This window comes from Marmota flaviventris, chromosome 3 (assembly GCF_047511675.1).
Source record: "Marmota flaviventris isolate mMarFla1 chromosome 3, mMarFla1.hap1, whole genome shotgun sequence".
Classification (NCBI taxonomy): Eukaryota; Metazoa; Chordata; class Mammalia; order Rodentia; family Sciuridae; genus Marmota; species Marmota flaviventris.
Window position 1 is genome coordinate 118,652,873 of NC_092500.1, and position 16,429 is coordinate 118,669,301.

A 16,429-nucleotide genomic window follows, 5' to 3' on the forward strand; every position below is an offset into this window, starting at 1 on the left:
GGAGAGAGAGAGGGGGGAGGGAGAGAGAGAGGGGGGAGGGAGGGAGGGAGAGAGAGAGGGGGGAGGGAGGGAGGGAGAGAGAGAGGGGGGAGGGAGGGAGGGAGAGAGAGAGGGGGGAGGGAGGGAGGGAGGGAGAGAGGGGGGAGGGAGGGAGGGAGGGAGAGAGAGAGAGAGAGAGAGATTAATAAATGGGGAGGAATAGTCACATTCTTTCTGGGAACAGATGGAACTCCTTCCATGGTCTGGTGCTTCCTGTCATGGCTGCTGGCAGGTGTCTTTAGCCTTGAAAGGTGAAAAGAAAAGAAAGACCAGGCAAGTCTAGGTTAGATTAACCCTGTTTTATAGTTCTGGACAAAACATTTCTTAAATGATCAGCACATCTACCTGCAAAACTGAGTTCATTCTGACCACAAAGCTTAAGGCATAAAAGGAGAAAAACAAAGTAGCAAGGCAGAGAGGCCAAGCCTTTTCATCCTGTTCCAGTCATCCTTCAGACATCTGCAGGCCCAATAGAAGAATCAGGGTTTTCAGCAAGAGTGGCCTTCAGTCCCTGAAAAGTAACTAGGCAACTCTTATCATAACTCACACGTCAGAGGTATTATCTATAACAAAGCTGGTTAGAAACTAATAATGTATCACCCAGCTGTGTGACCTCCAAAATTAGTTATTTTTAAGTCAACTAAGAACAAGTGAAGCTAAGGGGTTTATTTAGGTTTTCCCTCATTAACTGTAGAGTAAGAAAGAATAAATGGAGCCAGGGTGGTGGTGCACGCTTTATCCTAGCAACTACAAAACTAAGGCAGGAAGATAGCAAGTTCAAGGCCAGTCTCAGAAACCCAGTTAAGGCCCTAACTTAGCAAGACCCTGTCTCAAAATAAAAAAGATGAAGAACTGGGGAGGTAGTTTAGTGCTAAAGTACTCCTACAAGGGAAAGAAATTAGCTGCTAGGCAGGCACTTTAAAAAAAAATTTTTTTTTTTTTTATTTAAGGTGAGGCCTTTGGGAACCGATTAGGATTAGATAGAATCATTAGGGTAAAGTCCCATGATTGAATCTTAGTGACTTCTCTTTTGTTTTTTCAGTGCTGGGAATAGAACCCAGGGTCTCGCCATGCTAGGCAAACACTACAACAAAGCTACACCTCCAGCTCCCTAATGGATTTATAAGAAAAAGGAGAGACCAGAAGAGACACACGTGCATAGAGGTCCTCCCTGACTTTTGCTGTGTGGTCTCTGTGGACTCTACCTTCAAGAAGGTCATCACCAGATACAAGTCCTTAAACCTCCAAAATCTTGAATCCAAATAATCCTCTTTTTGTTTTGGTAGTGGTGCTGGGAATTGAACCCAGGGCCTTTTGCATGCAAGGTAAATACTCTACCAACTGAACTATATCCCCAGCCTCTTTTCTTTACAACATATCTGATATTGTTGACAACAGCAAATGGATCAAAATACCAAATTAAACTAGAACAAAAAAAAAAAAAAAGTGAGGGAAAGTTTATTAGCTCTATTTATCAGAATTCCTAAACTTCCAGCAGGGATGGCTCCCTGTTGTCAGATTGCTCATGCTCACGTCTTCCTGAGTCTATTGGCTCTGCTTTATTCTGTCTGGGCTTTATCCTAAGAAAGCTTCTTTCCAAGGCTTGGGAGGCTAAGACAAGAGGATCATGAATTCAAAGCCAGCCTCAGAAACTGAGTGAGGCCCTAATCAACTTAGTGAGACTCTGTCTCAAAATAAAAATAAGGGCTGGGGCTATAGCTCAGTGGCAGAGTGCTTGCCTAGCACATGTGAGGTACTGGGTTCGATCCTCAGCACCACATAAAAATAAACAAAATAAAGGCATTCTAAAAATAAATAAATAAAAATAAGAAAGGGCTGGGGATATGGCTCAGCAGTTAGGTGCCCCTGAGATCAATCCCAAGTGCCAAATAAATAATGAAGAGAGAAAGAAAGCTTTTTCCACCTAGCTGTAATATGTCCCCTGGAAGTTCCCTTTGCTTCTTATTATCTCTTTCATAAAAATACTAGAAAGCAAGACAACTATCGGGAGCTAAGTTCTATTTACGAACCTGCTGATGACAATAGTAGTCTAACATTCTTTTAGGGTGGAAACTCAGAGCCATTCATCACACCACCACTTCTCTCCTCACCACAAATTCCTCTGGAAATTCTAGGCTCCACAACATGTACCTCATGTCCACATGGCAAGCACCTACTTCTGTCTGTTCTTATGAGCAACATAGGCTGATGTCACTGTGGAGTGGTTAGAAAATAATAGTGTCTTGGGGTTCATACTTCAAAACTTCCTGCTGGTCTCTGCTTCCCTTCTTGAACTTTGCTTTGGGTCTTGCTTTTTTGTCCTGAAAGGAAACTGGTGCTGTGGGACAGCCATTCCTGGAAAAGAACATTAAGTGGCAGGTGAGAATGAACCAGTGGTGTGTGAGGCAAGCCTACCAGAGAACAACCTGAGTTCTTTCTTCAGTTGACCCAAGCCCTCCTGGTGGGGTCATAGAAGTCCTGAAATAGGGCTTAGTATTTTCCAATACAAAGAAATGAATCCCCACAATAATAATAAAATCTAGGATGTCCTCAAACTCAGCTCAGGTCAAGGATGAAGTGTGAAAGTTCTTGATTCCCTCTGCCTTCCATCCCTCTGCAACTACTTCTCTCTAATCCTCTTAAATTTTCTGAGCCAGGGTTGGGAAGAGAAGTGGACAAGACCAGAATCTGTCTCACCTCCCACAATCATGTTCCAGCAGCAAGAACTCCAAAGAGCCCTGAAATTCTCAATTTTTACTTATTTATTTATTTTAGGTATTGGGAATTGAACCCAGGGGCACTTTACCACTGAGCTACATCCCCAGCCTTTATTAAATTTTTTTTTTTTTTTTTTTTTTTTTAATTTTCAGACTCTGTCTCTCTAAATTGCTGAGGCTGGGCTTGAACTTTCAATCCTCCTGTCTCAGCCTCATGAGTCATTAGGATTAGAGGCATTCACCACCACACCCTGCCCAAAACTCTCAATTTAAACTTGGCCAACATCAGGAAAACATACTTTTCAAGGTTAAATAAGATTTTAACAATTTGTTAGCTTAATTTATAAATTTTAAATATTAAGTTTATAATTTGTTTTTTCATCTGTATTCGTGCCTTGGGCCACACAAATGTTAGGGACAAACTGGGTATCTTTTTTCCTTTTTCTTGTTAATTGTGGAGCTATTGTTTTATGCACTTTCATAAAGAGAAGGGGACCCAAAACACTTACATTCCTCAATTGCAACTTGAATTTGTATCACTTCTTCCTCCCACATAGGGGAAGCACTTATAGATTTAAACCCTAGCAAGCAGAGACCACTTGGAAAAGAGCACAATGTGATTGATAAATGTAGGTCTCATTTCAAAAAGTTTGTTGGGTATGAAAAGGAAGGGAAAAAAAATCACATTAGTGTTAGTTAAGAATAGGAATGTCCCAAAGGCTGAGGCAGGAGGATCACAGGTTCAAGGCCAGCTTCAGCAATTTTGCAAGACCCTGTCTTAAAAAATAAAAAGAGCTGGGGAGGTTGCCCAGTGGTTAAGTGCTCCTGGGTTCAATCCCCAGTAAATCCCCAGCATGAAAAATAAAATAAAATAAATGCCACACCAGCAGCTGCAAGAAACCACTGCATGATAAGTAGTGGTATGCAACAAGTATGAGAGCATACCTAATGGAAAGAGTCACCTCATTGGAGGAGGTCACAGACCTTTACTTTCATTATCACATGTCCTACTCAGGAAGTGAAATTTATTATGGTGTTTGAAAATGAGGAAATCAAGTCATAAATAGTTCAACTTATGGTAGAGAATTATATCTCAATTTTTTAAAAAGTCAAGCACTTTGCCCAAGGTCATAATATATCCCTACAAGATCATTTGACCAAGACCAGATATTGAAATTGCTGGGCCCAATACAAAATGAACATGTGGGCCCCTTATTCAAATATTATGAGAAATTTCAAGACACTGATAGCAGGGCATTAAACCAAGCATTGGGCCCCAAGGTATTGTATAGGTCCCAGCCCATGAAGCTAACATGGTGAAGCTTACATGGTGCAGGTGAAGCCAGACATTGACCAAAGGCCTCCTAGTTCCCAGTGAGGTACATGAATGTCTCAAGGAGCCTAGCGGGTTCTCAAACTGGAGGACAGAATTTCCATGGGTTCCTCTGATATATATTGTATGCCAGTTAAGTAATTTTGGTTGTTTTATTTTCCTTTCGTCCCTCAAGTTTGAAAAATACTGGAGCACTTGTCTTATCAAAGTCAGTCCTGGTCAGGTGTGGTGGTGCATGCCTGTATCCTAGGGATTTGGGAGTCTGAGGCAGGAGGATCACAAGTTCAAGGTCAGTCTCAGCAACTAAATGAAGCCATAAGCAACTTAGTGAGACACTGTCTCAAAATTAAAAAAAAAAAAAAAAAAAAGTGAAAAGGGTTGGGGATGAGACTCAGTAATTAAGCATGCCTGGGTTCAAGTCCCAGTACCAAAAAAGAAAAAAAAAATAGCCCTGGGTTGGGGATGCAGCTTAGTGGTAGAGCACTTGCTTGCATGCATGAGGTCCATGATTTTATCCCTAGCACTCCCACCCAAAGAAAAAGCAAAAAAGTTGTTGAAAGGGGTCCAGGCAAGTGAAGAGCCCCAAGAGTTCAGTTTCATTAGCTTTGAGATGAATATTCTCCTCCCTACGCCCAGTACCAGGCCTCATCTCCTCTCTACTTCCCAAGAACTTTGCTCTTTGGTATCCCTTCCCTTTCCTATGTCATTAATTCACTCCATCTCTTACCATTCCCTCACTCCTGTCCCTGTTGACTCCTCGTCTCTCTCTAGGTTTCTCCCTGTCTCTCCACTGAGATGGCTTTTGTCATATTTATAATTAATATATTGCTTGAGTATTAATTGAACATATGAATAGTGTTCTGGAAATTTCTACTTGATCTCTCAGCAGCATTTGTCATAATTGGGAATTCTCACCTTTTTTGGAGGGGGGGAGTTTACTGGGGATTGAACCCAGGGCCTTGTGCATGCTAAGCCAAATTCTCTACCACTGAGCTACATCTCCAGCCCTTTTTACTTTGAGACAGGGTCTCACTAAATTGCCCAGGCTGCCCTGGAACTTGTGATCCTCCTGCCTTAACCTCTTGAGTAGCTGAGATTACAGGCCTGTGCCACCACACCAGGCAGAACCTTCAAGTTCCTTTCTTGGCTTCATTGATACCACAATCTCCTTGTATTCCTCTTCTTAGGTCTCTGAGCGTTTTTCCTGCTCATTTTTGGCAGGCTCCTGGTCTTCTACTCAAACTCTAATACTATGATATGTGAAGTAACTAAACCATGCAGGGCTCAGTCCCAGGACCATCTTCTCTATTTACACCGTCTTCCTACACTAATGGGTGACATTTCCATAAATAATTTAAGGAGGTGAGAACATGTGGCTATCTGAGGTGTTCCAGGCATTGAGGGAACAGCAAGCAGACCACTGGGGCTAGAGTTGAGTGAATGATGAGGAGATATGGAGGGTTGGTGGACAGATCATGCAGAACTGGAAATGGGCCACTGTAATGACGTCAGTTCTTACTCCAAGGTGAAAAGCTAATGAGATGACCAGGCTCTGACTTACACTGTACTATACTATGATCAGTCTCACATGTAAATGAGCAAATGAGTGGAAGAAAATGGGACAGAAAAGGAAATACAGACCTTAGTTAATCTGGGAACCAAGAATCAACTAAATGACCTCTTGAAGAGAAGTGTAACTCCCAATGCACTTCCACACTTACGTTAAAGATGTAAAGACTGCTCAAGGTGCCAGCTTGCTGTAGATCTCCCCTTAGGCTTGCATGCTGCAGGAGGGGCAGCAAAGACACTTGAGCTGGGAGAGAAAAGCAGCTGGTTGCTGGTGAGACTGGAAGAGGATCCCAAGCAGCAGCTCCTTTGTCACTGGAAACCTGACCCTTTTCAGTTGAGCCAGACAATGACAGTTTTGGCCAGAGACTGTTAGGGAAAACTGCCAAGTTCACAGTCAGTCTCCCTCAGCCTAGACAGCCTCTGAGAGAGGAGTGCAGCTTTTCAATATAAAGAAATGAGACTGAGCAGAGGGGAGAACTAATATTTTTCATTAATATAACACACAGACTGTGTCAAAATGTGTTGCTAAATCGATTTTATTCTAACCATGGGAAAGCACGACTTAGCCACAAACAAAAGAGAAGTTATGATTGTGGAGTGGAGATTTTAAGAAGCTTCAAAATGGCTTCACTAGATAAACTCACCTTTGCTACCATTGATTACCTCTGCTGTATCCCTTTATTTTTTATTTTATCTATATCTACTTACCTATCTATCCATTTATATATTTGTGTGTACTGGTTTAAACCCAGGAACTCACACATGCTACACACATGTTCCACCACTGAAGTTAACCTTCAACCCTATTTTTTTTGTGTGTGTGTGGCACTGGGGATTGCATGCGAGACAAGTACTCTATCAACTGAGCTATATTCCCTGAGCTGGGTGCTGTGGCATATACCTGTAATCTCAGCGGCTCAGGAGGCTGAAGCAGGAGGATTGCAAGTTCAAAATCAGCCTCAGCAATGGTGAGGTGCTAAGCAACTCAGTGAGACCCTGTCTCTAAATAAAATAGGGCTGGGATGTGGCTCAATGGTTGAGTGCCTCTGAGTTCAATCCAGTACACCCCCCCAAAAAAAAGAGTAAAAATGAATATGTTCCTAGTCATAAAAATAATTCATGTAGAGTTGGAGTGTAGCTCAGTGGTAGAGTGCTTGCCTAGCATGCATGAGGCCCTGGGTTCAAGTCCCAGCACCACACACACACACACACACACACACACACACACGTACATGGTTAAAAATTCAAGCATTACAGAGGGGTATACAATGCTGTCTCTCAATAATATAAGCAATGTAAAGTTTTCCTAAATTCATCTACTGAAAAGTAAATATACAAAAGTAGTGATGAAAATTCTGAAAAAATAAAACAGGGCAAGATATGATCTCAAAGATTAAAATATAAAGAAATAATAATTAGAATTTGGTAATGGCACAGGAATAGACATATTAGAGGTATAAAATAGTGTCCATAGGTAGACCCAAAATATATGAGAATTTAGTATAAAACAAAGACAGAATTTCAATAATTGGAGGGAAATAAATGGAGTAAGAACATTTAGTTTGCTATCTTTAAAAACCAAAAAAATTTGGATTCCTATCTCATTTCTTATGCCAAAACAAATCCCAGCTGGGTCACTTATTTATTTATATATTTGAAGAAATGGGGTTTTCCCGTCATTCCTGTCATTCAGGCAACAGCCCAGGCTGTCCCTGAACTCCTGGGCTTAAGGGGATTCTTCTGCCTCAGCTTCACAAGTTACTGGGACTACAGACATGTGCCATCTTACTTTGCATGGATCATAGATTTAAATAAATAATAAAAAAAACCCTAAAAGTACTGGAAGAAAACATGGGAGAATTAAAAATAAAGGGTCTGAAGTTGTAGCTCAGTGGTAGAAATCTTGCCTAGTATGTGTGAGGCACTGGATTCAATTCTCAGCACCACATATAAATAAATTAATGAATAAATAAATAAAATAAAGGCCCATCAAAAACTATAAATAAATAAGCTAAGTGCAGTGGCACACATTTGTAATCCCAGAGACTCAGGAGGTTGAGGCAGAAGGATTGAAAGTTTGAGACCAGCCCCAGCAACTTATTAAGACCCTAAGCAACTTGGCAAGACCCTGTCTCAACAATAAAAAATAAAAAGCACTAGGGAAGTGACTCAGTGGTAAAGCATCCCTGGGTTCAATCCCCAGTTCTACCACCCCAACACACACTTGCAAAAAAAGCTCAAAGCCAGCATAAAAATTTAGGGAGACCTTCTCTAAAAATAAAAAATAAAAAAGGCTGGGGATATAGTCAGTGATTAAGTGCATTTGGGTTCGACCCTCAGTACCACAAAAAAATCAAACAATCAGAAAAAAAAAAAAGGCTTTCTAATGTTATAAGCTGATGTGTTTCCTCAAAATTCATATGTTAAAATACTAACTGCCCACCTCATAATGTGATTATATTTGGAATTAGAGTATTTAGGGTATTTAAAAAGGTAAAGTTAAAAAGAGATCATGAGGATGGACCTTAATTTTATATGACTGATGTCCTTATAAGGAGATAAGGACACAGACAACACCATGTGAAGACACAAGAAGACCACCATCTACAAGTCATGGAGAGGAGTCACAGAAGAAACCAACCTTCTGATACCTTGATCTTGCACTTCCAACCTCCAGAACAGTAAAGAAGTAAACCTGTTTTGTTTAAGCCCCTCATCTGGGGAGCTTCAGTATGGCAGCCCTAGCAAACCAACACAGACAACTAAGATCTTTTTAATATGCAAAATTCAGTATGTGAGAGAAATGATTGATAAGTTTTGCTATATAAAAAGTTTTAAATTTCTACATAGAAGTAAAAACAAACAAAACACAACAATAATAAAAAGAATCTCCAAGTTGGGCTCTGTGGCATATACCTGTAATTCCAGCTACTAGAGAGGCTGAGGCAGGAGGATTGCTTGAGCCCAGGAGTTTGAGATTAGTCTGGGCAACAAAGCAAGACTCTGTCCTCTCCCCTTCTCCAAAACACACACCTCCAAATCCAAAGACAAATAATAAGCTGGGGAAGGTGGGAAATGACATTCAAAGGGCTAATTTTATTTTTAAGAAATGATTAAAATTGCCAGATTTTCTCTCTATTCTGCTGCCTCTCCTTCCACCCTCTCTTTTTCTCTCAGTAGAAGCTAGAATTCCAGATTTTTATATCATATCTTCCATTGGTTTCATGTTGAAAATTAAATTGTCAACACTACACAGGCCAACATTATGAGAGGCTCTTAGTTCAGGGTGTCTGGTCTAGATTACCACCACAGGGGGCCTTCCTTTAGTAGGTCAGCAGGTGAGAAAGCAAAATGAGAATTTCTTAGTTATCCAGAATCATGTACTCAGGCACACATGAACCTGTGCATGCATATGCACGTGTGCATGCACACATACACAGGCATACCCAGTTGATATCAACTCTCAGTTTCAGTACAATTTGAGGCCTGGGGGTGTTACTCATTGGTATAAATCTTGCCTAGTGAGCTTGAGGCCCTGGGTTCAATTCCTGACACTACAAAACAAAGACCAAAACCTACAAAACAACCATAAAATTTCAGTGCAGTTTAGAGATACATTCACAGAATAAAACCATTTTCGCACATGCAACATAATTTTTACTGACCTCTCCGCTGCCCAAATGGGAATCAAGCTTCACTTTTCTGTGGGAGCTGTGTCAATCACCTCCTTTTCTCTTCTCCTTACAAGGCAATGAGCCTCACCTGAGCAAAAAACAGTCTTTACAGAGCTCTCTGTTGATTGATGGCTGCACTGAGGACCTGGAATAGCTTTAAAATAACTCCCTTCTCTGTACTTTGAGCCAAATCACATTCCCAGGCAGACATAGCCAGAAGGGAAAAAGGAAATAGGAAAATATATGATCTACTCGTCTAAGAACCTCCTCCTATGAGTAAGTGTGAGGTGAAGATAGGGGTAATATGCTTGTCTGGGGTGAGGGGAGTAATAAAAGCTCATAATTTGAATTGCTAACTATGGTTAATGTTGAGTAGTAGGGTTTGGGATGGTTTCATTTTTATTCTATATCATTTCCTGAATTTTCTAGAGTGAATTTATATTGCTTTTACAAACAGGAAAAAGAACAACTGCTATTAGAAAACATTTAGTATGTTAAGATTACCATCCTAACTAGATTATACAAACTCCCCTGAGGGGTCAGTTTTGTGTTCCTGTGTGGAGAAGGGATTCCCATACCTATAGTTTAGAATTCATGGTAGGCACTTGGTAAATCCCTTAGTAACAGACATTAATTTGGATCTTTTCCAGAGCTAGTCCTGATTAAGGTCACTAGTCAAGAGATCTTTGTTTTGCCTGGGCCAGGATAACCTTCAGGGAACTAACTGGGAAGCAGATCTATGGGCTGGACATGAATTGCCCTATGTTGAGCTTATAGGCACATCATTGTTTCCAGTGGGCACACAGCCCCACAGCATGGTACTCTGGATTGTAGTTTGTTATTTGCCTTTTTTTTTTTTTTTTTCAAGACAAGGTCTCCTGCGTTGCCTGGGCTGACTCAGAACTCCTGGGCTCAAATGATCCTCCCACCTGAGTCTCCCAAGCACTTGAGAGACTACAGGTATGGGCTTCTGTGCCCTGCTATGTTTGGCATTATTTTAAGCTTTGATTGGTGTTTAATGGTTTACAACAGGGTTGCCAATCACAGATTTAATATTGAATAGTGTGAATATCACCCATCAGCTTGAATTTCTTTCATCTATGAAGCCTCTTCTGACTTCCTTACCTAGACATAAGGTTTCCTTCTTTTTAGTTTGATTGTACATAATTTTTACCTCTGCATCAATCATCACTTTCTAAATTGATTCTATACTTACCTATGTATGTATCTTATCTCCTCTCCTAGACTGTTTCCTGAGATCCAGATCTATTCTTCAGTTACTTTGTCTTATAATAAGATAACAGCTACCATTGATCAAGTAGTTACTCAAGTACCAAGCTCTTTACACAGACAATTCTATTTAAAACAAATCCTTCCCATGAAACAAGCATTTTTATCTTCATTTTACTGAAAATTATGGTTTTCATTTTCAGTTTTTTATTGAAAAACCTGAGGACAAGTATAAAGTCACTTGGCCACTAAGTAATAAAGTCTTTTTTCTTTTTCTTTGTGGTACTGGGGATTAAACCAAGAGACCCTCTACCACTGAGCCATATCCTAGCCTTTTTAATCTTATTTTGAGACAGGGTCTTTCTAAGTTGTGGAGGCTGGTCTCAAACTTTTGATGCTCCTGTCTCATCCTCTTGAGTCACTGGGATTTTAGGTGTGTGCAATTGTGCCCATCAAGTCTATGCTCTCAACTACTGGGCCCTCAAATCCTTCCATAATGCTTCCTGCATACTCTAAGCAATAAAGATGCTGTAAACATCTCTTTAATGGATTCATGAATCAGCTGGTGATACAAGAATTTTGTAGACCATCCCACTTCAGATATCTCTTTTAACCTCATAGCATTTGAACAGTTAAGGCTGTAAAAGATTCAGGAGTAAAATCAGTCTGACCATTATCAAATCAAGTTCTACCAAGACTAACATTAGCAACATTATAATTAACCTAAGACACCACTTCACAATCCCATAAAGACCAGGCTGAGTCTCACTTCCTATGGAGGAGAGGTTCTACATCGCAAGGAATTAGATTACATAACTCTTTGAACCTTGGTGTTTGTGTTAGGGGCAGAGGGCAGATGTACATACTTTGTGTGGTTATTATGTGATTTAATGAGATACTGTGAAGGACCTAGGTCAGTGCTTGGTACCCAGTAGGAACTTGCCATTCTCTGGTGAGAAGGAATTACCCTCATTCCCACCTTGCAGCTAAGTTGAAAGAAGACAAAGCCAAGAGGAAAGATGAATGTATGACAGGTGGCACTACAAGAGAGGTTAGTCAAATTCCCTGTGGTGAAGTGGTTGTGAATCAGAGGTGTCAAGTCCACTCCCAGAATTCCACAAAGCAGCTTCCAGACTTGCAAGAAAATTGTCAGGAGAGGGATAAATGAGAAACCTCATAGAAGGAGAAAGTAGTTATTCCTCACAGAGTGAAATTGGGTCTTAGAATCCCTTCTCTGTAATGAATATTTTATTGGACAGGATTGGGTTAGTTTAAGGGTATTCAAAGATCTACAAATCTCCCTGGGTCATCTGTACTTAACTGAGGAATGGGAAGATAAATTGCAGGCACCTGCCAGTCTGATCATCCCACTCAACATAACCAACCCGGAAAAATTCCTCTCTCATTCCAGAAACTGCTCGTCCATCTCCTGCACATCTGTCTGGAAAAAGGCAGACCAGTTCTCATTTTTCCCAAGCAGTAGGAAAAAGTCAATTTTAACAAAGTTTCAAGTTTGTTCTAAGAATCTGGACAGTTACTTAAGAGATGTTTCAACAACCTGTGTCTTAAGTAAGGCTCTTCAGAAAGAGAACTCTAGACAAGAGATGTGCATGCAAAATTGTTTTTTTTAAATTAATTAATTAATGTATTTATTTTTATGAGGAGCTTAGAGTGGCTACACCTGTAGGGAATAAGGGACTCAGAAGGAAGAAATTAAACTATAGTTAGGGTTCCTGCCCATTGTGTGGAGCTCTGAAAGGCAGTGCACATTTGCCCGCAGTGAGGCAAAGTGCAGGCCTTTTATATTCCCTAGTGACCAGTCATTTGATGTTGGTTGCCCCCAGGGAAGGGGTATAACCTTGTGCAGGGTAGCTCCCTTGCTGAAGCCATTCCCAGAGAGGTGTTGCAGCTGTGAGAATCCCAGTATTTCCAATAACCTGCTGGGTAGCAGTGAGTCATGTTTAAAGTTTGAAATCTAAGAGAAATTTTGTTGCTCTCCAGAGGGTAGTAAGAGGGGAGTAATGGGAAGAAGATGGAAGAACCTCATCTAGAAGCTGAAATTAGGAAAGGGGAGGGGAAAGGGATGTATTGGTAACTTTCTGCATTAGACATGGGCAGAGCAAGGGCTGAATGACCCTAGAGCAGAGGGCAGCCATGGTGGTAATAATTTTTTATTTATTTATTTTTATTTATTTTTTAGTTGTAGTTGGACACAGTACCTTTATTTTATTTATTTTTATGTGACGCTGAGGATCGAACCCAGGTTCTCACATGTGCTAGGTGAGCACTCTACCTCTGAGCCACAATCCCAGCCCTGGTGGAATAGTTAATAGAGAAATCTGTGTGTCTCTTTTGGAGTATAGAAAGTAGGTAGGGGGAATAAGAGTGATCCAGTAGCCTGGAGTCATCCACTGCACAGTGTAGAAACTTAGTAAACTTTTTTTCCCCCTGGTGCTGGCGATAGAACCCAGGGCCTCATGCATGTTAGGCAGATGCTCTACCACTGAGCTACATCCCAAACCCCAACTCTAAAAATGTCTTTTTAAATTGAATTGCATGGCATTGGCTCAGGGATCCTAACTGGGAGATTCATTGACTCTCTTTGAAGAAAGTAGGCAAATTTTCTTTTTTTGGTACTGGGGATTGAACCCAAGGATGTTTAATCACTGAGCCACATCTCCAGGCTTTTTTATTTTTTATTTTGAGACAGGGTCTTCCTAGGTTGCTTACAGGATCACTAAATTGCTGAGCCTGGCTTTGAATCTACAATCTTCCTGCCTCAGCCTCTGGAGCCACTAGGATTACAGGCATGCACCACCACACCTGGCCTCGTAGGCAAAATTTTCTTGAATACAAGCACAAATATGCCCACCTTGATTTAATCCTACAGGAGTCTAAAAGTTTTACTTTGTCAAGTCCTTGGATGAAAAGAAGATAAAAGTTTATTAGGGGGCTGAGGTTGTAGCTCAGTGGTAGAACGCTCGCCCAGCTTGTGTGAGGCACTGGGTTCGATCCCTAGCACCACATAAAAATAAATAAAATAAAGATATTATGTCCATCAACAACTATTTTTTAAAAAAAGTTTATTAGACCTTGGCAAAAAAAAAACAAACACAAAAACCTCAAACAACAATGTCAACCTCACACCATGGTTTCTTCTGTGGTGGATTCCTATACACCTATAGCACTTTCATTGTATATATCACAGAATCTGTTTTATATTAAATAACTTTTTAATTTTGTTTATTTTTAAGTTGGGGTCTGGGGCTGGGTGTGTAGTTCAGTTGTAAAGCATGTGTTTAGCAGGTACAAGTCCCTGGGTTTGATCCCTAGGACCAAAAATAAAAATAATAAAATAACATAAGTGTCTTGACTTTCCCACCAGGTTGTGAATTCCTAGAGAAGAGGGTCTAAATATTTATTCCTCCTTCTTGCCTCACAATGAAGGATGATATTCGAAATAGTTAATATATGAGGCTAAGGCGGGAGGATTACAAGTTGGAAGCCAGCCTCAGCAAATTTGCAAGGTATGAAGCATCTTAGTGAGATCCTGTCTCAAAATAAAAAATAAAAAAGGTTGGGGGGGGGATGTAGATAAACAGTAAGGAAGCCCTGGATTGAACCCCTAGTACAAACAACAACAACAACAAAAAAAGGTTTAACATCCAGTACAGCAAAGGCCCAACTAATTCAAGTGGACCTAGGTCTTAAGTAATTCTTATGTCCACACTAGTGTGTATAGCTGAATGTTTGTTCTCATGGAAAGGGCATCCAATAAACAATGGTTGACTTGAATTTCATTGTCTTAGTAGTCCTGGCTTTGACATATAATAAACTTATCTTAGAAGTAAGGTGGCTTTTCTTGCCAAAATATGATCATAATCCTTTTTTCCTTCTTGATCTAGATTCAATAGGAGTTTGTGAATAACTCTGAAGAGCTTTGCAAGAAACAGGACACTCCATACCTATGTTATCCAATATGGTAACCACAAACCACATGCCAGATAAAATATCAGATTCCCAGTTAAATTTGAATTTCAGATAAAAAAGAATAGTATGATTGTGTTGTAGTATAATTGTAGCATAATTGTGTTGCTTGGGGTTTTCTTAAACTACAAAATTATCTGTTGAGTATCTGTAATTTATTTATTATTATTATTAATTAATTTATTATTATTATTTTTTTGCAGTACTGGGGATTGAACTTAGGGTTGCTCTACCCTTGTGTTACAACCTACTCTTTTTTATTATTTTTAAAAAAATTTTTTAGTTGTAGGTGGACATAATACTTTTATTTTATTTACTTATTTTTATGTGGTGCTGAGGATCGAACCCAGTGCCTCACACATGCTAGGCAAGCCCTCCACCACTGAGCTACAACTGCAGCCCCTATTTATTTATTTATTTATTTATTTTTGAGACAAAAATCTTGCTGAGTTGCTGAGACTGACCTCAAACTTGAGATCCTCAGGAAAAACCAGGAGTAGGAGGGTAGATTATGAACTGAAACTGAATTCCATGCATGTATGAGTTTGTTAGGATGAACCAAACTAATACACATAACTATATAGTTCTAATTTAAAAAAAATAAAAACAAAACAGACTTGAGATCCTTCTGTCTCAGCCTCTCATGTTGCTGGGATTACAAGTGTGTGCCACCAAGCTGGCTTATAATTGATATTTAATTGTGCACTCTGTACTTATTTGTTAACTGGTAATTCTATGCGCATGACTATTCTGATTTAAATTAATTAAAATAACATCTCCTAGTTACTTTTTTTTTTATCCTTGGTCTTGCACTATGTTGCCCAGGCTGCTTCAAATTCTTGGACTCAAGGGATTCTGCTTCAGCCTCCAGAGTAGATGAAGCTACAGGTGTGCCACTGAGCCCAGCTGAGTCCCCATCTTTTTTTTTTTTTTTCCAGTGATGGGGATCCAATCCAAGATCCACAGATGCTAGGCAAGTACTCTCAGAGTTACCCCCTTAGCTCTTTAGTTATCATCTTGAATAGCACAGATACAGAACATTTCCATCATCAAAGAAAATTCCACTGGACATCTCTTTGGCTAAGCAAAAGTATTGTGTATTTCACAGGTTTTAAAAAATTATATTTGGAACTGTGAAATTTGCAGCAAACCCCAGAATGCACCCTCTGACATAGCTAATAAGCCAGTCTTCCTGTTCTGGTGGTTACTCTTACTGGATATGCAAAGTATTTGATTAAAAGGTAAAAGCAACTTTGTTCCAGATAAATTAGTTGATAGGAGACAAACAGCTCTTGCAGATGTACATTGGTGGAGGAAATAGTTCTGCTTTCTTCAGAGACTACCAGGAAATAAGCTAGCTATCAATGACATTTTAAAAGGTCTTCAATGAGAAGTGTGTTAGTTATTAGTATTATCATTCAAAGATTTTCTTAATAATCAGAAAGCATCATCAACTAGACTATCTGGTTGTAACTCATTGTTCTTAATGAACTTGGTAAACAGTACTGCCTCCCTTAATTAGCCTTTTGGGAGCAATCATGTTTTGAATTGCCTACCTGCAGTCATGTGAGTCTTGCAAGAAACAGGAATAGTTTAATCCCTAGCCGAGATATGTGTCAAAAGCTGATTTCTATACATGACTTGGAGAATCTTAAGTAGAAACTGGCAGACATGCCAAATGTGACCAGCTGAAGTGTGTGAAGACTATATTAGCATCAAAGGCATAAATCATAAAGGAAATGATTGATAAACTTGGCACAAATGTATTAAAATGTTATATATCAGAAAGGTATGATGGGCTGGGGATATGGCTCAAGCGGTAGCGCGCTTGCCTGGCATGTGTGCGGCCTGGGTTCGATCCTCAGCTCCACATACAAACA

The 16,429-nt window shown here is 40.0% G+C and overlaps 1 long non-coding RNA gene and 1 other non-coding gene across 2 annotated transcripts in view; both read left to right on the forward strand.

Annotated features, from left to right (window-relative positions):
* Positions 1 to 14,659, forward strand: part of LOC139705237 (uncharacterized) — a 71,317-nt gene extending 56,658 nt beyond the window's left edge. Inside the window, exons 5-6 of the long non-coding RNA XR_011707138.1 lie at positions 13,948 to 14,089; positions 14,468 to 14,659. This is a non-coding gene — a long non-coding RNA (uncharacterized lncRNA). The remainder of the gene's footprint in view (positions 1 to 13,947; positions 14,090 to 14,467) is intronic.
* On the forward strand, positions 6,785 to 6,859 carry Trnaa-agc (transfer RNA alanine (anticodon AGC)). Its single transcript has one exon. It is a non-coding gene; the product is annotated as a tRNA-Ala (tRNA).
* Positions 14,660 to 16,429: the final 1,770 nt, after the last annotated feature.